This window comes from Diceros bicornis, chromosome 20 (assembly GCF_020826845.1).
Source record: "Diceros bicornis minor isolate mBicDic1 chromosome 20, mDicBic1.mat.cur, whole genome shotgun sequence".
NCBI lineage: Eukaryota > Metazoa > Chordata > Mammalia > Perissodactyla > Rhinocerotidae > Diceros > Diceros bicornis.
The window spans coordinates 54,487,664-54,511,768 of NC_080759.1; the positions used below are offsets into that span (position 1 = coordinate 54,487,664).

At 41.5% G+C, this 24,105-nt stretch overlaps 1 protein-coding gene across 2 annotated transcripts in view; it reads left to right on the forward strand.

Annotated features, from left to right (window-relative positions):
- SEMA5A (semaphorin 5A) overlaps positions 1-24,105 on the forward strand; it is a 465,422-nt gene that overhangs the window by 84,380 nt on the left and 356,937 nt on the right. The window contains exon 2 of one of the 2 annotated variants that reach the window (XM_058564359.1): positions 21,979-22,071. The exons of the other annotated variant lie outside the window; for it this stretch is intronic. The gene's annotated coding sequence lies outside the window, so the exon portion shown is untranslated. The remainder of the gene's footprint in view (positions 1-21,978; positions 22,072-24,105) is intronic. 2 annotated transcript variants of the gene reach the window in all.

Genomic DNA, 24,105 nt, shown 5'->3' on the forward strand with positions numbered 1-24,105 from the left:
TCTAGTGCTGGTTATATCAGAAGCCTTGCTTCACACATGAGAATCTTTTCTCTGGTTTTTTTTTTTTTTTTTCCAGGCCATGTCAATTTCCCAAGTTAGACTTTCTTGTTTAAGTTTATTAAAAGAGTTCCCCACAATATAAGTCTTTGTGAGAGCTCAGATATAAGGTGCATCCTTATTTTCCAGACAATTTGCTGCAGATTTAGTTCAGGCTTGGGATACAGATGCTCCTAGCACTAGAGTCAGGGAGAGTCTGGGGATTGACGTTGGTCATAGCAGCCTCCACTCTTTAAGCCAGGATTGCATATAGCAATACAACCATCACAACAATGGAAATATGTTGGGGAATGATAAAGACATTTGTCTTTTTTATCGTCATAGTTCCAGCATCTCTTTGGTCCCTGATTTCCTGATTAGAAAGGCTAATTTAGAGATGGTAGGGTGGAGTGGAAGTCTCTTCCTAGGCACATAGAATGGCAAATGACAAGCATTTGGGGGGTGCATGCACGTGTGGATGTGTGTCCAAGCACACCAGGCTATTTAGACTGCACCTATTTTTTTGTAAATTAAAAAAAAATTTGTTGCCTGCCTCTTACTTGGCAGTCTCTGAAGGTATGTACTACCAGTGCCTCCCCAATGCGTAGTTGTGTAGGTAAGTATCTCTAATTATACTACTTTCTAAAGGTGCACCTTTCAGGGAAGGGAGGAAGCAAGATGTGATAGAATGATATTGCGGTGGTGTTTCTGAGCTGGTATTCATGACCCTAGGTTTGATTCTGCTATAAAAACCAGGCGAGGGGTCGGCCTGGTGGCGCAAGCAGTTAAGTGCGCGCGCCGCTGTGGCGGCCCGGGGTTCGCTGGTTCAGATCCCGGGCACGCACCGACGCACTGCTTGGCGAGCCATGCTGTGGCGGCGTCCCATATAAAGTGGAGGAAGATGGGCACAGATGTTAGCACAGATGTTAGAGGAGGATTGGCGGATGTTAGCACAGGGCTGATCTCCTCACAAAAAAAAAAAAAAAAAAAAAAAAAAAAACCAGGCGACTATGGACCTTTACTTGAAAGAATATTATTCCCCATGCCTTTCTACTGTTGGATCCACCATTTACTTGGCAGCAAAGAATTGCTTTTTCAGTTCCAGTGAAAGACCTCGCTTTACCTGGGCCGTTGGTAATAACGGGGCTAAGGTGAGGTTTTCCTGTAGCTGACTGCTGCTATTGTGGACGGTTCCCTTCAGTGCCAGCTAAGCTAGTGCTTGGTCAGTTCATTTGCTTTGTCCAAAGTGATAACCTTGGGTTCTCTCATGCCTCTAGGACATTCTGTAAAATTCATTGAGCATTCTCTATATGACCCTTGAGAACAAAAACAAGTTTGAAATAATATCTAGGATTCAACCCTCCCATCATCAATTGAGCTCTTCTTGCTTTGCCCAAATAGTTCCCTACCTGGTCCTCACATAGGAGCTTTTAAATATCATTTCTGTGCTAAGTGCATGGCTGTAGATGGAAGAAGCTCATGACTAAGGAAATAAGCATTTCCACAAATGATGTAAATTATAGTTAGACTGTCTGTATTCAGTTTTCTTAACCAACTTTGAGGTTATGTCCAAAGAGAAGCCATATGCTACTTGTTAAGCAAGGTTTAGGGAGATCTAAAACAGCAAATCGAGGGAGTAATTGACAGCTTGCTCTTTATAAGAATAGCAAAATAGATAATAGATTAACCAACCAAATTTAAGTCTTAAAGCAAAAAATAAGCTAAAATTTTTCAAAACATAATGACAGAGACTTATCAGTTTCTTATCAGTAGAGGAATACATGGCTTTAATATAGTATTTATTTTCATTTGTATTGTACATTTTCAATGACAAGAGCAGAATGAATTTGATGAAACAACAAGTTCCATAATTTCTAGGAGCTAAAAAATATAAACTTGGAACATTTGGTACTGTTTCAAATTGATAAACATGTCAAGATGAGGACAACATCTTTCCCCTTTCCCCACAAAATGAAGATGTGATTGAAAATATTTTGCTCTGAGTAAGCAGCAAAATTTTCCTATTTGGATGTCTAGCATACTATGTTTTATTACATGTATTTTTAGAATCTTTAACAGAATACAGATTGAAATAACATATTTAAACATACCAATCATGTTTAAAGTATAAACATGCTTTAAAAAATACTGTAATATGTATTGCTATGGACTGAATTGTGTCTCCCCCACCCCAAATTCATATATTGAAGCCCTAAACCCCAATGTGATGGTAATCAGAGGTGGGGTCTTTGGGAGGTGATTAGGGTTAATGAGGTTATGAGGGTGGGGCCCTTGTGGTGGGATTAGTGGCTTTATAAGGTAAGATACTAGAGAGCTTGCTTCTTCTCTGTCTCCACATGTGAGGACACCACAAGAAAGTGATCATGTGCAAGTCAGAAAGAGAGCCCTCACCGGGGACTGAATTGGCTGACATTTTGATCTTGAACTTCTAGCCTCCATAATTAGGAAAAATAAATTCTGGTCGTTTAAGCCACCAATCTGTGCTACCTTGTTATGCCAGCATAAACTGATTAATATACTTCTGTATATTGTTTCTTGTTTGGGAGTATATTTAATCTGTAGAATGTGTTGAAATAGACAGTGAGATATTTGCTTAAACGTGAACTGCTTTGTTCTATGTAAAAAGTAAAAGTCTCCGTGCATGGTTTTATGGACATGTATTCCTATGAATTCATTGACAATTGTTCTAACCCATGAGCTGCTAACATAACACAATACCTTGCTCATACCTGTTCAGACAACCAGATCCTTCTATATTATTGCTAACATCAAAATCAAAATCTCCTAGTGCATGTTCTCAGGGGTGTTTTATATGACTTGTCAGAATTTTGAAAATAGATAATATTTGATGTGGTACTTTATAGTAATCAGAGGTCAACTGAGAAGTAAACTATCCATGATTAGTAATTGAGGATCAAATGTTGATGTTTTGATCATATGCAACTTGCTCTTATTTGATTAAGGCCTTTCCATCTTTAGAGCCACTGCAGAGTAGTGAATGGAAAATGAGAATCAGGTATATTGATTTTGTGCTGTAGTTAAAAATATTCATATTAAAATCAAGCATTTAAAATATATATTTATAATTTATGATAGACTAGTTCAATTGATTAAACTATTACATAAATGTATTTTAAATGAAGTTATTTGTGTCACTCTACATTTAATAACTTGAGTTTTAATGATCTGTATCAGTTATCTATTAATATATAAAATATTACAACAAACTTCATGACTTAAAAGAACTTACATTTTTATCTCATTGTTTCTATGGGTCTGGAGTCTAGATGTGGTTAGCTCAGTTCTCTGCAATGCTACAATCAAGTTCACTTGACTGGGGTTGGGATCTCATCTGAAGGCTTGATTAGGGAAGTATCTGCTTCTAGGTTCACTTGGGTTGTTGGCAAAATTCATTTCCTTGTGGTTGCAGGACTGAGGGCTTCTTGCTAGAGGTTTCCTTCAGCTCCTAGTGTCTGCCCACAGCTCCTTGTCATGAGGACTTCTACAGCACACTTTAGGCTTCCTCAAAGCCAGCCAGGGAGAAAGAAACTCCAGCAAGGTGGACGCTGCAATCTAATATAATGTAATCACATAATCACTCATATTTTGTCACCTTTGCTCTGTTGTATTGGTAGACGCAAGTCACAGGTCCCACCTACCCTCAGGGAGAGGGATCATGCAAGAGCGTGAACATGTGGAGGCAGGTATTCTGGGGGCCACCTTAAATTCTCTCTGAAACATGGTCCGTCACTGGCTTTCCAGGAGACATTTCTAATTTTTAAAGAAAACAGTGTAATTATGGGCAAAAATAAAAAAAATAAGATTGAATATTAGATATTAACCTTATGCACTATGTATAGCATATAATAAACGCCACTCATTTATTGCCTCTGGTATTGGTGAGAATCTTCCTGGCCGATATGGTATCTTGTGAAAGTAGATCAAATCGAGGGCTGAGTCTTCTGAGACTACCTGAATCCATTTTCACCCAACATAGCGTACCGTCTCCTAACTGAAGGTGAAAGGAGCCTGTGAGGCTTTAAAGGATGTTACTGTTGATACAAATCTGATTGTAAAATGTGAACATCTCTGGTACTCCCTGCCCAAGCTTTTCAGCTTCTTACTCCTGCCTGTTAGCTGTCATTGGGTCCCCCAAATATTGATGCTCACACATGCTCCACGGACTTGGCACTGCCATCCTTGGCAATTCAGGGCTTCCTGTGATATATTTCACTGCAAACTTGGCTTTAAACGTGGAGATCCAGCCCTTTGTGGAGACCTTTCCTCGTCCATCCTGGAGCTTCAGCTTGTGGACTCATCATACAGGCCCAGAGCAGTTTGCAGCCTACTTCTGTGGTTTGATGGGCAATCTGACCATCATCTGCCTGAATTTACATGCTAGACCACACATGGATGCATGCCTGCCATCCATATCTCATTAACAGGTTTATTATTGATATGCTTACACAGCAGAGTAGCCTAAAATTTGAGGAAAGGGCAACAGTGGCAAATGCTCATCTTAGCTTCAGGTTTCTGCTTTCTACATTATTCTGAAACATTGAGAGAGACTGCAAGACTGACCAGATCAATTTTTAGAACAAATCTACTATCACTAGGGAAAAAATTGGACCCATGTGTCATCAGCTCTTCAGACCTTTACATTTAGTAATGCATAACTGTGCCTCCCCATTCTCAAATAAAAGGAGAAATGCTGATTTTTAGAGAATAAGTTTTCTTTTCGTTTTGTACTTCATATGAAAAACTTGTCCTATGACCCTTTTAAAGCATGTGGTCCTTATATGCTACAAAGGGCATCAAATTGATAATTTTTAGTCTTTTTTTCTGGAAAAGTTGCTAGGAGGAAAAAATATCATGATAGGCGTAAAATGAGTCTTTGCAGTTATATAACACAAAGGAAGAAACCAAATTCCCAGACAACTAGATTTTCTAGATCGGAAATGGGCCTTAAAGAAAATAATCTGACATACTTACTTCATTTTATACATTTAACAACGAGGCCCAGAAAAGTAAAGTTATAGACACAGGCTCATAGAATAGATTAACTCCAACACTCTTGGCGGTCACCAAGAAACAATTCCATTTGTTATAAAGATAATAATGTTGAGCACCAACTTTGAGCCAGGAACTTGGCATGCATGGTTTTTAAAGCTCACAACTTTCCTGTAACCTGGTTGCTGTCATCTTCCCGCTTTTACAGCAGAAGAAACTCAAGAAAGTTAAAAAAAAAAGTCCATGCTACGCAGGTAAAAAGTAGTGACAAGGTTTGAACTTGGGTCCTGGGGTCCTTCCTACTCCTCTGGGGAGCTTTTTGGAAATTTTCTTAAAAAAGAGGGAGCACGGTGCAAATTTACTCATGCACAGCCATTACAGATGGATGGCACATTCTCCTGTTTCTTTTAAGTGACTTTGGAAGTTCTGAGCCAGTTTGTACCTTCACGAATTGACCTTAGAAGTAGTAAGTTTTTAGCACAAACAGAAGACCTGGTATTTCCCAAAATAGGTACATGGTGGGGCTAATGTGCTAGAATTGATTTAGAAAACTTAGAGAGTAACAGTATGAAGACTCTAGAAGCTTTCAGTGTCCTGGGGCATATTCACAACTAAGACTAAGGAAGTTTCATGGGGAGATAAAAGGCGAGTTTTGTCTCTTTGTAGGACGGTCTGAGCCCGGTACTTCTGAGGATGTCTCTGTTTGATCCTGTTCTCTGTCGGGGCGGCAGGCCTCTCTGTTGTCATTTAAACACCTCATTGAAAGGTAATTTCCAAATGGTTTTTAAATGCTGTCTGGTGAGGTCCGGTGCTTCTTGAAGATCCCCAGCACTGGGTTTTCCCCCTGGCTTTGAATCACAATGTTTATTTTCAAAAGCTTTCGTGGTTCCACCCCTCTGGGGTGTTATTGCAGCTGGACCGACTTAGACTTCTCTCCTCTCCTCCAGCCCTTTTGTGGTTTGGGGTACAGTCCTGCTGCATTAGGACCGGGCCAGAGGGACAAGAGGCTAAGACCACGGACACGTCTGCTTTTTGTTAGCACCTGAAGTCACAGGTGTCCCTAATTGTGCTCTGCCCGCTCACCAGAAATGTTCTTCTTTTCTCCTTGTCCTCTCGCCTCTCTGTGTTCTCCTTGAATTCCCTTGAAAGTTAGGGTTTTTAATTTTCTAGTGCTGTATGTTTTGTTCTCTGCTTCCAATTACCCCTTCCTCTTCCCTAGCCAAATGCTGATTCTCACCTGCACCCAGAGCCTGACGCTTGTCTTTACAGAAGCAATTATTTGCAGCCAGTTGCAGAAGAGAGATTAAACTTCCCAGGAAGGCACCGTGACACGTATTTCCCTCCTTGGCGGGGCCAGGGACAGAGCAGCTCTTTGTGGAGCTGAGTAGCAAGGAACGCAAACCCTGCTGAAAGATGAAGCTGGAGAGTGGAAATTCTGCAAGGAACCCAGAAAGACTTGCTTTAATTAGAATTTATGCCCCAATCTAAGTCCTGTAGCTACTGGCCTCTCGGAAACAAAGAGCTGGCTTCTGCTGTAATTGGCAGCTAGGGAGACCTGATTCTGTAAGCACCTACTTGGCATAGTCCTCAGACCCTTGTGATCGCCTTCTCCCCTCAGTGCTTTGCACATTTGAGGATCTGCAGATAATGTGTCCCCTGCTGACCCACTTTCCCTTTCCAGAAGGGTCTTCTGTAGGTTTTAGTCAAATATCAACCATTTCTCTGGTTTTCGTTTCAGAATTTTAGTGGTGCTTAAGCCTTCCTTTCATGTTGCCACCGGATCTCTTTAAAGCTCTCGGTTAATTTATATACATACGTGTCTTTATTTTAGCATCTCGTATTCTGAGAGATCAGGGAATGTTTAGAGCCAGGTTTGGCTGAAAAGCCAGATGGAATAGGAATTTAAAAAAAAATTCTCACAATTTCTTATTATAGGATTGCTTGATCCCAGTTTGAATCCCTTTTCCTGTTTGGGCCGGTTCATGTTGGCACACTGCCTACTAGTCTTGATGCTTGCTCTAGAATAAGCCGAGAATATGCTAACTAACCAGGAAACTCTGGGAGAGGTGTGGTGAGTTTGTAAGAATCACAGCCTCAGGGTATAGGCAAGAGAAAGCCCTGTCTGATGCTGATGGAATGAAAATTCCATGCTTGACTCCTCTCCATATAACTTTTGGGTTTGGTTTATTGCTCTTACAGATTATTTTGATTTTATTTATAAATGCGTGTGGGGAGCCTACCAACTCATATTTTTGTGATCATGGCAGAAATTACTATTCTTGAACCTGGAAAATCGTATGTGCATTGCTTTATCAGAATGTTTTCCTAGTCTGAGGACCCACGTGAACCATTTCTGTTATTTTTGCTCACTTTCTGTTGACGACTAACAGTGTACAGGTGGAGGTGGAGAAAGACGCTCAATTTTTTTTTTATTATAAAAGGAGTAAAGTAATTTAAAAGGAAGTCAGTTTCATTCCAAAGGTAGTACTTATAGTTCTTCAGATTGTAAGAAAAGGGGAGAAGTGTCTAGACAAGAAGAGCTGAAGACCTCCTTATTCTATGGCATTTATGGATTGCTTTGTTTTGTTTTTAATGTTAAAGACCTCCATGTACTAAAAGTGACTCAATTAAATTAAGATAAGACTTTCCTAGGCTGGAAAAAACAGAACTCGCCGTTCTGTCTCAGTTTAACTTTTTCTCCTTTATACACTGTGGAGCAAGCACTTTCCTATCTGACACGTAACAGATGAGAATATGTCAAAGGGGGCTACGTGTGACGTGTGTTGGTATTTGGAAGTTCAAGTTAAGAGCCTCGGTTGTCAGGAATATATTATCACAAGTGTAATGAGACGCAATCAACTCTTTAGACTGTAATCATCCCTTAACTTGAGGAAGCAAGGATCATTATCTGGTGCAGAAGACATGGTCTGGTTCACATTATATAACAAGAGCTCTGAAGAGTCCTGCCAGCCAAAGCCAGAGCCTCCATTCGGCAAGAGACCTTGGCCACCAGCCTGTCATCCCCGATGCTCGGTAATTGTCTGGATTTCTGTTTCTGAGGGGTCTAATTTTCACTCCAGGATGACTTCAGAAAGGTCTCTGCCCACGGCGGTTAATGCCAGACAGTCAGGCACCAGGGGCTTCCGCAGCTTGCTGCTAGCAAGATGAGTTATGCGCTTCTCTGGAGCAAGAGGGCCAATATTTTGCTTTTCAGGAAGGATCAGGTAGCTTGTGTCTTTGGAGTTTCTATTGCCTGACCCCTGATCTCCTCCATCAAGGTGGTTACTCCTCTGAGTGACGTGCGCTTCACTCACACCATCCTGTAGTCCGGTGTCATGTCAATCGGCTCTGACGTTCCTGTGTAGAGCTGGGGACATGTTATGGTGTTCTGTCTATTGCTCGTGTCCTTCAGTGTGTACAGTCTATCTCATTCTTCATGGGACTCATGCTCTCTAAGTTCATGGTGGACACTGAATTAGCTAACACTGAGCCATTGCTTCCAGGGAATGAACAGGGTTAGGCTCCTGTGAGCCCCTGGTCGCAACATCTTCATCAACCCATCAATAAGGAACCTTGTTTTATACGTGTTTCTGTTTAAAGACACCTTATTTAGTAGATAGTTGATTCATTAGCTTTGAACTTACACCCAATAGCACATTTTGGGATTACAAATAAATTTTAGTGAGTAGATGAGTTTGCAAAATGGAATCAATGAATAATGAGGATCCATTGTTTTCTTTTTCTTTCATGAACATCAGTTACCGTAGGAAAGAATTAATGTCTGGAGTTACCTGCCTCCTTTTATGGTCTGAATCCTATAGGTGCAAAGTTGATGTTTAAGCTTGTGGTAACGAAGCAGGATTTTCTGTCCGTTACTGTGTCAGTGGTGCCCGCAGCATCACTGGTGGAAGACTTCACAGCCTCTGAAGCAGCTCTCGGGACACTCCTTCTTCCTGGGCGATGAATTAGACCCCTTTGGAAGCTTTCCCACCTGTCCTTCTGAGGGCATCATTGTATCTGGACTTCGATGCTTCTGCATCAACCTGAAAGAGAATAATGATTTTGGAGCTTTTTAAATAAATAGTGCCTTAATGAATAACAAGCTGGGTGAGGAAACCAGGCACATCTACCTAGCAAGGTGTGAACAGCATGTAAAGACAATTGTTATTTTATCGTTTAACACTGCACCTCCAGTTTCTTTTTAAAATTTTGTTTAGGGAGAGTGTGGCTGGAATCTAAAAGACAGTTTTGTTTGGTCTGGGTTAAAGAATGTAGCCTTATTTGTGGGATCCCATCAACTTTTAACATGGCTGTGAAATTTCCTTCCAAAACACAGTACCAGCCTCCTTGCCCTGGTGGGAGCAATTAGGGCCAGGGTTGGAATAATCTGGGATGGAATACATTCTGCTTGCAAGATTGTGTATCATCAAGTGCGGTGGAACGCTGCCTGAGATTTAACAAAGGTTTCTCCCCAGGATCCTGACTTCTGTTGACAAGTCAAGGGCAGCTTTGGAATTCCTGCGCAGCATCTCGCTCTGGGAAACATCTCTCTCCTTGACAGCCATGTGTCTGTCAAAGCAAATTGGAATTGAGGAGAAGGGGGCTCCCTCTGGTGATTTCAGCCAGAATGAAGATGTCTTCTGAGCAGTGACAGTTTCAGGAGTGAATGTCCTTGAGGGAGGAAAGTTCATATTGTTGTAACTTCTCTGCCCTTCCCTTCTTTAAAATCTGTCATAGTGTAAGGAGCCCCAGTAGGGCCCATGCTGAGCCGTAGGGCTTAGAAAGGGAAATAAACTGGTGGAGAAGGTGAAGAAAGAGGGTGAAGGGAAGAGTCTGTTTCTGTTGACAGTTAATCATTTGATGCCAGGTGGATTAGGTGTAGGGCTAAAACCATTCAATTACTCAGATTTCCTTCATGATTATTGTTTTCTTTCCTCTACTGGATGATTCAGATAGAACCATTGCTGTTACTTGCTCTTCATACCTTGCAAAGTCGATGTGCCTTGCCTGTGAATGAGACTTCTCCTCTGCCATCCTGGGCTGAATGAGAAATATGATGGGGAAATTGACATCTTCCAAGGTTCACAGTGGAGGGAAATCATGAAACCTAGGCCTTCTCTGACCCTCCCCTTTCTCATCTCAGGATGGTTATGATCAATTTTCATCTTTTCAGTTTCTGTCTAAAAGACTCCTGTGTCCCCAGAATAGGAAAATAGAGAGACCTAATTTGAAGGGGGTGAGGAGTTTATCTCTATCAAGGAATGGCAGTAAACACCATGCTATTGCCTCAAGTTATGGTTTACCTTAGGAGTCTTTGTGTGGTTTACCTTAGGAGTCTTTGAGAAAAGCAGCTGTCACCAAAATTTCATGCCACTTTTCTGATTTATAGCTCTTTTGCAATGTTTGGAAATGGGGCACGACTTGAGAAGTTGTCAGTGAATAATGAATGGCCGTGTGCAATCCGAAGCACATGAAGAAGTTAATGGCCAACAGGGCAAGATATTTTGTTCCAAGTATAATAACGGGTCTTATCACCTCTGCACACAATGCTATCAGCTTTCCATTGGAATGAGGGGTTTTGTTTATGGTTTAATTTCCCTGGTGTTTACAGTGACTGCTGTATTGATAGGATAGTCTGTAATTAGATGATGGTTTCTCTGATGGGATGTGTGAGGAGAGATAGGCAGATGTTACATTAGCACTCTGCTGAGATGCTGGATGTCTCTGGTCGAAGAGAGGGCATGTGGATGAGAAGCCTAAAGTGACAAGAGCGTCTTAGTTTAACACTTGAGTCTATATAGTGTGGGGAAAAAAAAAGAATCCCAAAGCAAGGACAAGTCTGTGTGCTGCCCTTGCTTGACTTTATTTTCTGCATCATTGTTTTGTCCTCTTCACTAGAGTTATACAGACCTTTCTTTAAGGCTCTGGACTCAATTATTAGGCTTATTACTCCCATGGAGTAGCATCACTTCTATAGATCTAAAAAGTGGTAGATAGGAATTCTAACTATGAACTAACAGAATCAAAGAACATAAGAACATTGAGATTAAAATGCACATTTTTGAAGTCAAGCACAAAATGCCCTCAAAAACATATTGATTTTCTGCTCTAAATTACCTAAAAAGCTTTTAAGTTTTTAACTTGGTAAATCACATCATAATTTCATGTTCATTTTGGCCAGAGCACATGGGTGTTTTCTAAAGCCACGTGTGAAATAGAAAATTAGATGATGAGAGGGGAGCTCCTTTGAACTTCTCTTTTCTCTGCAGTTAACTGGGGAGAAGGGACACAGGAGTGAGTGTGGAGGGCTGTGGGTCAACAGGCAGCCAGCCAGGGGTCAAGCACTTTCAGGACACTGCACATGTGAAGGGGCCTGAACCCCACAGTTACAGAGAGAGAATGGAAACCCAGGAAGCAAACCTGTGGATTTTGTTTTCATCAATGATTGCAGAATTGAAACAGAGGAAACATTCCAGTTCAATTGAATATCATTAATTGAGAAATTGGAGTAATTTTTACTTACCCATTGGCCTGATATCCCTTAGTTTACTAAGGGGATTATCAGTACAAGCATGAGATTTACAAAGATGACCTTTGTATCACTAACGGAAAAGTACTTTTCTGACTGGTCCCTGGGTTGACCTTGTTCTTGTCTTGACTCTGTTCACGTGAGCAGCAGTTTCTCCCTGGGGACACCGCTGAGCATGTAGAGAGGTTCTCAGGGGGAGGGGAGGCAGCTTACCCCAGGGAGTCTGTAGAGGGATCTTTGTAGATGCCGGTTGACTTAATAGACAAGAAGAGGGAAGATAAATCGGTATGTTTGCACGGGGGAGTCTGTGGTAAGTTTGGATTTTACAGGAGTTGAATAGGTTGTAAAAAAGCGAGCCCAGACCTTCATGAGTAGCATCGGAAAGCTTCTGAGACTGAAAACCTGCCAAAGAGAGGTGAAAAGAGACTTCTATTCTGAGTGAAGATGGGATCAAGGCAAACCTAGAGCCTCTGAGCCAGGAAGACGTGATTCTCTCTTATCAGGACTTTCTCTCCCATGCAGCCACCATCCACCAACTCCGGTGCGCTGAGTGCCTGGTATGTTCTAGACCTGGAGGAGGATCAGACAGCATCTAGGTTCCACCCAGGTTAATTTGCTCTGTTTTTCTGGGTGTTTTTGATTTATGTCAGATCGGATGATGTGATGTCAAATTGGAAGAATATCTCTAGAAGCTAACTTTAGGGTCGTGCGCTGGTCTGTTACCATTTACACACACCCTGAAAAAAATGAAGGAAGCCTCATCAAATGTCTTTCTTGAAAGCGCTCATTTACTTAGGTCTGGCCTTGGGGATTCAAAGTTGAATAGGACATGATGACTGCCCCTGACAGGGGGCAAATAAACAAGAGAGGGTGATATGAGATAACCAGAGGTGGGCGCTGGGTGTCCTGGTCTCAGAGGAGAGGCAACTACCTCACACGGGGACACTGGGGACACATGTAGATTCCAGAGAGCCAGCAGAAATGCAGGAACAGCTCTTAGGATGAATGGCTTGAGTGATGAGGTCAAGCCAATATGAAATAATCTAAAGGGTGAGAAATAGAGAGTTCTGGATTCAGATTGATAAATAAACTTCATATGTACCCCAAGGAAGGGAGTTACTGTCTCCGCAGCTTATAAAATCAAAAGAACACAAACCAACACCAGTGGTCAGATTAATACTGTTCATCCCACAAAGCGGGGGGTGGGGGGAGGTTGGCTCCTTGAGAGCTTATGGAAAGGAAACACAGACAAACCCCACTACTGGGGGCAGGGAGAAGGGGCAGGGCAGACACTCCCTGGGTGTTTACCATGTGTCGGGTAAACCTACGCACTTCACCTGTGTTAGCACTTTTGCTGGCAGAGCCTGACAGTGGAAAATAATGAAACTCCATTTTCTAAAACATGGTTTGCATTTCAAACTGGTCTTTCTTCCTTTCCAGTTAGTTGAACGGAGTGGGCTTTTATTGCTTACTGGTTGTGATTACTGTGATTCCTTTAATAATCAGTAAGCTCAGAAATTTCCCAAGATTCTTCAACACTCCTCTCCCAGGTTTGATATTTTAGGTCCACATTGTCGCTCATCAAGGATGGGGAGAAGGATGCAGGTAGAGGGAGCACCCTTAAGTCAGGCTCCTGGGCTGAAAATTTTAAGGGTGTGTGTTGCGAAGAAAATGAAAGAAGCATCTTGACTCATACAGAGGAGGGTTCCTTTCCGGAGCAGGTTTGCATCAGGACACGCCGGCCTTCTGGTTCCGTTTAACGAGTTTGATTTGATCAGATTGTCTGCTTGATGGAGGCTGCAGGATGGGCAGAGCAGCTTCATTACTAATCAAAGGCAGCTGACATGGTTGTTTTTACATTAGTGAAGCTGTGCTGGTTCTTGGGGAGGAAGTTTCAGTACAGTTCGTGCTAAAATGGATGACATAACTCATTGCCAAATGTAAAAAAAAAAAAAAAAAATCTTTTTATTCCCCCGCATGTGTAAACACTCTAAACACAGCAGTGTTTGTAAGAAGGTAAGACACCATCTGGTTTAATGTGTAGTAGCCTATTTCTTATTTTTATCACTAATTTATATTGAGAGGATGACAAATGGAACAGAATTAGATTTTTGGTGATGCAGCACACCCAGGGATTCATATAGTGTTAAGCCTTCTGTAGTTTCAAAAATGTGAAGCAAACGCTTAGGTGGAAAGACTCCCATCTCTGAACAACTTGGCCATACACCTTAATGGAAAATGAGGTGCATCTTTCCCTTCAGCCTTGGTGCCCACCTTTGACAATGGAAGACCCAACAAGTCCTTGGGACTGATTTTAGCAGGATTTAAAAGTGTTTTATTCTTCATGTCTTTAGAGAGATGAATGTTCTGAAATGACTTCAGAGTATTTGCTGGATTTAAGCCAAAACACAACACCATAGTTTGACTTCTAAGTCAAAACACAATTTGCTCAGCCCAGATCACCATATACAGTGTAAAACAGCAGCATTAGAGTCTGGGCACATAAAATAAATGAAGTCATGGAAAATCCAAAATTGACATAGCCCAACATGCATATTGGATTGGCTTGAGTGGGTTTGTACTAATCTGATTGCCCTTACGAAGTTAAAGAAAAAGATCTTTTCATTGCTCTCTACTGAGTTGGAGAGAGAGCATCCTTTATAGCTATAAACTTCTAAAAAACTGCTGCCTGTTCTTTTTTTTTAGGAAAATATTTTTCTGAATGATTTAACCCACTGCCATTTCACTAGCAATTCATTGTGAATTTCACAGTCAGCCATCTTTCCAGGGATAAATAAGCCCCTTTTCTCCTTCAAGCTTGCAGCAGACCCTTGTCTGCCTTAGTTTACCTTTGTTCTGGGGAGGTTTTGGTGCCAGTTGTGGATTTAATCTGTGGCAGACATTTCCCTTTTCCTATGTAATGACCGAAGGGCTGATATAGGAACCCAAACCCTTTCTGTTGGCTTTAAGAGAAGTTAAGTAACAGTGGTAGTTAAATAATTTTTTTAGAGTTAAATCTTGACCTTAGTATTAAATCTTGAATTTAGATTTAGAGTTGAATCTTTAATGTCTTTTGTGTGGGCAGGCTACTGCATACAGGATAAGTCTTGTTGGATGTGTTGTTCTGAATAAGTAGGAATTGAGACACCACATTTTTCAAAAAGCCTGAGACACCCTTCTCTTTCTGGGTACTGAGATCGTAGTCTACAGAAGATGGATCAATTTAGCTGTCAAAATGAAAGCTGAGGGGCCGATTGCCCATGCAAATTAACCACTTGTGCGAGCACTTCAAAAAGGCCTGCATGAAAAGCGAGGCTGCCCTTTGAAAATTTGGCATATGGTGGCAGAAATAAGAAAATAGTCGCTATTTGGAGACCTTGGTCTCCTTAGAGAGCTGATTTTAGAAATTGCTCATTTTGAGCAGTTGCTTAGTTTTTGGCAACTTGTTTGCTTTAATAAAGAAGTCGTTTCTGCCCCTCTTCTTTTCCTTGGCTGCCATGCCTCTAGCAGCTCAGAACACATCTCATTGTCTCACGTGGGAGTAAAGGAATAGGAAGCATTTTACTCCAGCTTTATTCCAGTTACTGAGGCAATATATCTGTTCCTGGGTTAGCAATTCCTATCAGCCATAAATACTCAACAAAGGATGATTTGCACGAAGACTAAATGGGAAAACAATTGGGTTTCTTTCTTCCCAAATGTTGTTAGGATTAGTCAACGCTTTGAGAAATGAAATCCCCAGTTTCCGCCTTCTTTTTTCTGTAGGTCTCAGCTGTGTTTGGTATTTCTAAACCATCACATTTCACAGTGACTACTGTCTGATGGAGGAGGAATCTTGGGGTGGATCTGGGTGTGAAGGCTCCAAGTAGAAAGCGTATTTCTCTTCCTTGTATATCTTACTCTTTGGATACAACTTTCAGAAGTGTCTGCTCTTCTGTTCAGGGAGGTAACATTTGCCTCTGCTGGTCTCAGAGCCAGATGATTGCATCATTAAATGACCCAAACCTGAGGTCATGTATCCCTATTGAGGACACACTGTCCATGAAGCCTTGGCCATCACTAGAGCTGGTCTCCGGGTGTTCCTAAGACAGCCAGAGATTTAAAGAAGGGAAATTATGACATCTGGCACTTGCCTTTTTTAAATGTACATGAAATAGCTACGAAAGAGATTCTTTATTAAATGGTCTTGATCAATATGTGGCATTATTTGTACAGAAAATAATCAGCTAGTTAACTAAAAAGATCATTTCTGATTTGGGGAAAGCTATTCCAAAGGGCAAATTCCTTGAGGACAGAGCCATGCAACTATGGCATCATGCATGTCATTCTTCAATATGTCCTGTACTCAACTGGAATAATGTCCTATTAGCCATGTGTACTCATACGAAAAGTAACACAAAACATTTATTTGCTTTTTTGGATTCAATATTATAGTATAGTTACAACTCTGAAGACCTGATTTTAAATGTTTTGTTTTTTTCTCCCTGTACATTCATTGTATCACACATTTTTGTGTAAGATCTCTAACCCTCTAAAGCCACAGCTATTTGCAGTGATGTTGTCCCTATGGAAACACGACTTGATTCAGATGCTGTTTGCAAACGCAAAGTTTGGCTGGGGTGCAGCACAGATGCCACACACAGGCCAGTGCAGCAAACCTAGAGGTGAAGGAACACCTTTCCAGGATCCTGAGAGGTGGGCCACTACATCACATCCCTTTCTAACACTGCTCTCCGTATTTGCACATCATAATGTCAAATGATGTTCAAAGTTTAAGTAGTGATATTGAACAAATCAACAGACCTATCTTTAAAAAAAACCAAAACACTAAATTTTTAAATTTGAATTCTGATCCCGTCTTGAATGTAAAGTGGTCGGCAATCTTATACTTGGGGAGATCAAAATGAACCTGCTCCATAGGCCAGCATCTGACACCTGAGGCATCTACCAGGAGCCAAGAGACAGGTGGCTGCTCCTCAGCACACACTCGGGATGGCACTGTACAGACCACTACTTTTATCACGTACTGTCTTCGGCATCTCAAGCGTTATGTGCATTTTGGCTTTTCCTCTTCATATTGTTTTTTTTCTTTTTAATTGAGGTCATTGGTTTATAACATTGTATAAATTTCAGGTGTACATCATTATATTTCAACTTCTGTATAGACTGCATTGTGCTCACCACCAAAAGTCTAGTTTCCATCCATCACCATACACATGTGCCCCCTTACCCCTTTCGCCCTCCCCCTGCCCCTTCCCCTCTGGTAGCCACCAATCTGTTCTCCATACCTATGTTTGTTTGTTCATCTTCCACGTTTTCTTGATGCTGGAGTTGGCGCTCAGGAACGTGAGGGCGCTAGGAGCAGAGGTTCTGCCCTCCTCCCTCTGGCCAGAGCCCAGCCTGTCCGCGTTGTTTGTGTCCTCCAAAGTCTGCACCTGTTTGGAGCACCCACATATCTCTGCAGCTGCTTCTGTGTATTTCTATCCCCTCCCTCCTTTTCTCACATGGCTGTGTCCTTCCCTTTCCCTTGTCCCACTCTCCTCTCTGCCATGTTCCCCTGATGCCTCCTTCTCCATTCCTGTTGCAGAACTTCCTTTTCTTTTCTGAATGGCTGGAGGTTTTGGAGGACCCCCAGCCCACAGGCCCCTGCCTTGCTTTCAGGCAGCATCTGGCTTTACCCTGAATGTCCGCTGTTGGTTTCTCCAAGTACCGTCCAGGGGGGCACACCTGTTTGAAAGGAACAGCAGAGACTGTCAGGTGACTTCATGCAGGACAGTGTCAGAAAGTGGAGCGTGTGCACAGAGAGAATGAATGGATTTTCTTTAACCCCCAGTCACCTCTGAGTGGTGGATTGTCCAGACAGTTGCTGTCCACCAAACCAGTGGCATTGGACTAATGAGCTAACAACAATAATGTCCTTTACTGATTTTATGTTTTAATTCCTAGTAAGAAAATTCTGACTCTCATTGTTTACATTATTGTTGTATATTCAAAGACATTCATTACTCATTTGGTTTCTGGACAACTAATGTTTTGCAAAACTGGGCTATGATTTATAATCTTTAACAAAAACATTTTAAAATCTAAAGTTCTCCTGTGCAGTGTCTTGCCCATGGTTTCTCCCTTTCTTGTCTGTCCTCTGCAGAGCTGCCATATTGATTCTCCTAAACACCACACCCATCTTGGCATTCCAGTGAGCCTCCAATGACTCCCCTTCCTTTGGGTGAAGTCTCATCTCTTTCTCCTGTTAACATTCTCTGACTGTCTGCTTTTCTAGTCTGCTAGCTCCCTGGAGTGGCTCCTCTGAGCCATCCTCCCACCTGGCCATGCATGGGAGTGGCCTTGGGGATGGATAGCCTTGCCCAACCCCCTGCTGGTCCATGGGCTTCTGATGCCACTCCTCCCTGCTCCTCAACCTCCACTTAAAACCCATTCTCCTCTTTGCTTCCTTGTTCTCCTTGCCAATTGAGCCCAAGGCCAGCTTTCCACCTGTGATCCTTGATGCCTTCCAGTCCTGATTTTCCACTTAGCAGAGTTGCTTTGTTTCACATGTCCCCATTCAGTCTGCACTCCTGCAAACTCCTATCTTGGGTGGCCCTACCATTGGGGTTTCCATCAATTCACCCTAACCCAGGGTGGTACCAGACATTCATGCCCCAACTCAGCATGGTTCTGGCCAAAATGGCTCTTTGTTCCATCTGAGGATTTGCAGGTATTCCTGTCTGGTCCACCATTTTCTTCACCTGCAATGCAGCCCACTCAAATATACTTCATTATCTCTTTTAGTATCCTACCCATCCCTCAAAGCCCAGATCACGTTTCTCTTCTACTAGGAAGCTTTCCCTGACTGTTCTGCCTGGAAATAACCTCTGTTTGCTCCAATTTCATAGTATTTACTGAATTCTGTAGCAGGCAAATCATACAGTGTCTTATGTGAGTTCCCAAGGGCATAATCAGTTCTTGCTTTGTCTTCTAACCACCTATCACGTATAGCCATGGAGTGTGCTGTGCATGGTGGTTAACTGACTGACTGACTGATAACGGGATGTCTCTCAATTAAGTGCCATGGCCACTGGCAAAATTCTTGCCACTTGGGAAACCCTAGCCCAACAGCTTTTAGGTTTCCTGAGCCTGCACCTGGTGGGGTTTCTTTTCATCCCTCCACTAAACATCTTTATCATGCCAGGTGGTCTCATCCATTTTCATATTTGCTGTGATTTTCCTGTGGGATGATTTCTAAATTGAGCTCTTAAGACTGGCCTGGAATTTTAATTTTGCTCATATATCTGTAAGATAAAGGCCACCACTCAGCTGACCTTTGGTTTCTAGGAGAATTGTTTAAATCCACATTTTTCCTTATTTTGAATAGGAGGGGCAGGGAGAAGGCTGCATATTTTAGCAGAAAGCCATGTGTCGATGGGCACTTAGTAAGTTATAATTGATGTTTAAATTTTACTTATGCATTTCAGTTTAGAGACAATTTTAAGAGCCTGTGAGGATGGCTACAGGGTACAACTTCTCAGAAAGGTTTATTGTTGGAAAATCACAAACTGTTGGAGGGATGGTTGTACACTTGTGTGCACAGCAGCAGGTTTTCCAAGGCGAGGCTCTAAGTTGAGAATTGAGAATTGATGCAGGGGTCTTAGGAGGTTGTTTCTTCTAAGGTTGATACTAAGCTAAAAGAGAAAAGAATAGGGTAATATGGAATTGAGTGAAATGGGAACGTTTACATATTAATAAAACATAAACATTTTCTTATTTAATGGGCAGTTAAGTATCCACTTTAAAATATTCTGACCTCCAGTCTGAGGCAACCCTCTGGGGCTTTGTAGTTTCTTTACTTTTTGACTTTCTTCTCAGTTTTCTGGAAAATATGTCACTGATTTATGATTTATACATCAGCTAAGTTATGACCTCACTTGGGGGAGGATGGGAGAGCTCAGCCTCCAGACCCGAAGGGAAGGGGCCATTGTCTGTGACTTGAGCTCAGCTCCTATTCAAGATCTCTGCTTCATTGTTGTGGTTTCTGCTCCTGAGCCTACACTGCTCAGCACATGTGGGTGTTGTGTTGAATGGTATATATTCCTTTAGAGGGTGGAACGCCCACCCAGGCAAGGGCTGACCCTCCAGAGCAGAAGGTCCGGATGATGTCAGCTTGGCCATCATGTGCCAGGATGGTAAAATGTCTTTTTTACTGTTGATATAAACACAGGCATAGTAAAAACCTTTTGGGATGTATGCCCCTAAATCCTACTGCCAGAACTGGTTCCCAGTTTAGACTTCAGATTCTAAAGGGAGTTGTGTTGTCCCCCAAGCCACTTGAACTCTGTGTTGGGCATTCTGTCACTTGAGTGTTGCCTTTTCACAAGGAAGGGACTCGGTTTTGAAGTCTGAAGGTTGGGTCTGCAGTGTCTGGCTGTCCAGGCTGTGGGCTGTCCCTGCCTGGATTTAGCAGGGATGTTCTCTTCCTGCAGTATTTGGTGTCAGTGATTCTGAATTCTTACAATATCCTTTTGTTCTCTGTCTCCTTTGCCATTTAAGAGGATGGCTGTCCTCTGCAGGCGTGACTTGTGGATGTCCTAGGTGAGGGGCCACATCAGCTAATTTATGACCTCACTGAGGGAGGATAGGAGAGCTAGCCTCCAGACCTAATTATCAGCCCTGTTTTTAATTTAATTCTGACACATGGGAGCCTATAGAGATTGCCAGGTATGCGTGGCAGTGACCAGTGGATCTGTCCAATTTTATTACTCAAATTTTGGTTAAGAGATAAACAAATACAATGAAATTTTAGTACTAATTGTAAAACATATTTTAGGGTTCAAGAGAGGAAGTTGGTGTATTCAAACATGCCATTTAATAAAGAAGTCCCAAAAACATATTCTTGCCACACCCAGAGGAGATATTTTTGATGTTGTGAGAAAGAAATTGGCCGCTCCTAGGAATTTTCCTGGACTGAGCATGCCTTCTTACCTTGGGGAGAGCTCCCTTACTCCTCTTTTGGCCTCAAGGATTTGCATCTGCAAATCCTCCTCCTTTCCAAAGGATGATGTCACTGATTTTCAAAGACTCAGCTGGGACCACAGCGGGATCTGTGACGCTGCAGTGTTTGAGCGCACCTGGGCTGTGGGCGCCTTTGCGGGCAGTTCTGAATGTGTTGCTTTGGATCGCCCCCTTGCTTCTCATGAACTCACCAAAGGGATCCTCATGGAGAGACAATGTCACCTAGCCACTGCCCTTTGGCCTCTGAACCTCAGGACTTCCAAATGGCATTTCAGCAGATATGAAATTTTACAAACTTCCAGATGCTGTAGTTCAGTTTATTTGCTGCAGGCAGATGGCCTTTAGATAATTACTGAAGTAGACAGTGTGGGAATCATTGCATAGAGGAATAGCCAGAATGTTCCAGAATGTTCCGGGAAGTTCTTCTCTCCCTTTCCTCGTCATCATTCTCAGCTGCTACCCACATGTATGTGTTGGGATAGGCAACATCAGTGTGTCCCAGGTTTATGGCAGCCAGAAGCTGCAGAGTTTGGAGAGTGGAAAGAAACTACACGAACTGGGACAACAGAAAAAGCATGAACCCCGCAGTGCAGTGTTTGAAGTAACAGGCATCTTTAACTAGTAACGGACACATTTCTTTTACAAATAAGAAATGGAAAGTAACCCATTTCTTCAGTTTCTGTCATACCTGGTTGTGGGGAGGCTGGTTTTTGTGGTAGTCTTTTCATCGTATTACAATATCAAGTTTTTAGAATATTTATATGTTAAAGTGAATGAGGAGATTGGACAGCTTTACTTGATTTTAGTAAAGTGAACTGTTTTTATGGTTTACAATTCTTTTACCTATAAAGTCTCATATTGTGTCCCAAATAAATTTATCTGTAAATAAAAATACAAACTCAAATTTCTGGCATAATTTATTCTACATCTTCTGCCTTTATCTCCTATATTTGAAATGCCATACTTAAGGTACTATATAGTCACAAAAATGGAATGATAGAGCCATCACGATGTGGGTAAATCTCCCACACAACAAATCTCCATTTGATGTTCAAGCTGAAAGTAATTCAAATGGGTTTGAAATGATGGTCCTTTTGGTTGTTTCATTAGCTTTGTTTTCATATGTTAAAAACGTTTGAATTTTTATTTCTCCTTTTCTGAAGAAAGAAATCCATTGGTGCACAAGGATACTAAGCTAGGGCTGTTGTATTTCCAAGCTGTCTTGGGTCACTCTGCTTTAAGTCTTATGTGGCTGAAGTAGCTCACGCTGGTTGTGCAGAGCATTAATGGAACTTTCTAGAATTGATAAACAATGACTACAGCCTCTTTTAAAATGGGTTAATAGGATCTCTGTTTTTTTTTTCTTTTCTTTTTTTAAGCGTTGGTGTGTGAGTTGGGCTTGAGCACCCAGGTGGCTGTGGATCCTTAGTGTGATACATGATTGAGGAAACGCTCTGCCCTTTCCCTCCTGGGTAAGTCAGACACCTCAAGGAGAAGTGAAGAAGCCAACAGTTTTATAGATTGAGATACTGTGATAGCTTATAAGCCCCACTTATCTCCTCTGTTAAAAATGGCGGTGAATGAGCAAGCTTTTAGAAAGAAACTGAGGCACAGAGAGGTTACATAATCTGCCCAAGATCTCACAAGTAGTCGAGGCAGAGCTGGGATTTGAATCCATGTCCCTAACTCTATGCAGTACTACCTCTTAGCACTAGGATTGCCTTCTGAGAATAAGGACAGACACACTTTTTTTTTTTTTTCTTACTGGAAATACTCCGGTCCTTAAAGAAAAGCTCACAATAAATGTTAAGAAATCAGTTTTCAAACAGCAATCTAAATCAGGAGATAGCAAATTTTTTCTGAAAAGGGGGAGGTAGTAAATATTTTAGGAATTGCTGGCCATACAATCTCCATGTAACAACTCAACTCTGCGTTGTAGCACTAACACAGCACAGACAGCATGTAAGTGAGCAAACTTGGCTGTGTTCCAATAAAACTTTATTTATAAAGACAAGTGGCAGGCTGAGCTGGATTTGGCTCACAGGCTGTAGTTTACTGAGCCCTGATCCACATGATCCTTGCGATGCTCAGAGATTCCACGGTGTTGAGAGTGAGGGTATGAGCCAGTAGGTATGAGTCCCTTAACAATATTTAGCCTGAATGCTCAGAATTTAATCATAAACCACTTTTAATGAAATCTGCTGTAAATGCAAAAACCGACTCCTGGGGTTAGCGCATTTGTTGTTCCAATGCTTGACACTGTCTATGTGCCCCAAGTTCATTGGTCTGAGTCCCAGTACCTAGACTATAGCTTTGCTCACAGTAGGACCTGATAAGCATTGTTCTTTCAGTGTATTTTCTTATTCTAGAATATAGAGCTCATGATGAAACAAGTTTAGACAGCATTTCCTACTTTGGTCTCCATATAGCAAAAGAAGAAGTTTACAAAAGTCAAGTCTGAACAAGATTGAAATCCTTAAATCATGGGATAAAATGGCGATATTCTTTGCCACATACAATCAAATGAGGTGGTATTTTTGTTTTTTTGTATTTGACTTTTTCTTACAAAAGGATGCTTCTGACACCTTTAGACCTCTTTGACTCTGTACTGCACTGGGCATCACCTAAAAAGAGAGGCAAAGGAGAACCAGTTAATTTGTGTTTCTTTAAGGAGTTTAAGCAGGGAGCTGCTCTATTCATTCATTCATTCATTCATTCATTCATAGAAATAGATAATTGTAGCAAGTGCATGAGCCTGATGTGGCAGAACTTTTGGAGACACGCCTTTTTCAAGAGCCACTGGTCCCTGGATACTTGTTCTATGAGTAATGGAAAAGGGTTCTTCACTTTAATAGTGATGATATAAAAAGTAAAATTCAAATTATAAAAGCCATGGAAAGCTATATATGGTACCCTATTAACTAGAAAAAGCAGGTTGCAGAATAATATGTTTAATATAATTCCATTCATCTTAAAAACACACACACACACACACACACACACACACAGTCCCTACACACAAGTACGTGTGTGTTATAAAGCCTACTAGAACATATTTCAATATATACCAAATTCTAAACGGATGATCTCTGGGGTTGAGGATGTTTGCACTTTATGGGCAATATATTCATGATCTAAGATTTTTGGGAGTATTGTATTTTTGCAATTTAAAAAAAAAGATTAAAATAGTTAGTGCTAATTATGGAAATTATATAGAGGAAGGGGAAAAAATTCCCCCATAATGCCTCCACCAAAGGCAACCACTGTTGTCATTTCATGTAGTCTTTTATAGTATATTTTTGATAAGTAATTTACAGAGTTGAAAGAACACTTGACATAAAATTTTGCATACTGCTTTTTTTTTTTTTTTTTGGCTATAGCGAAGCAATTTTTTTTTTTAATTTTTTATTTATTGCAGTAACATTGGTTTATGACATTGTAAAAATTTCAGGTGTACATCATTGTACTTCTATTTCTGCATAGATTACATCATGTTCACCACCCAA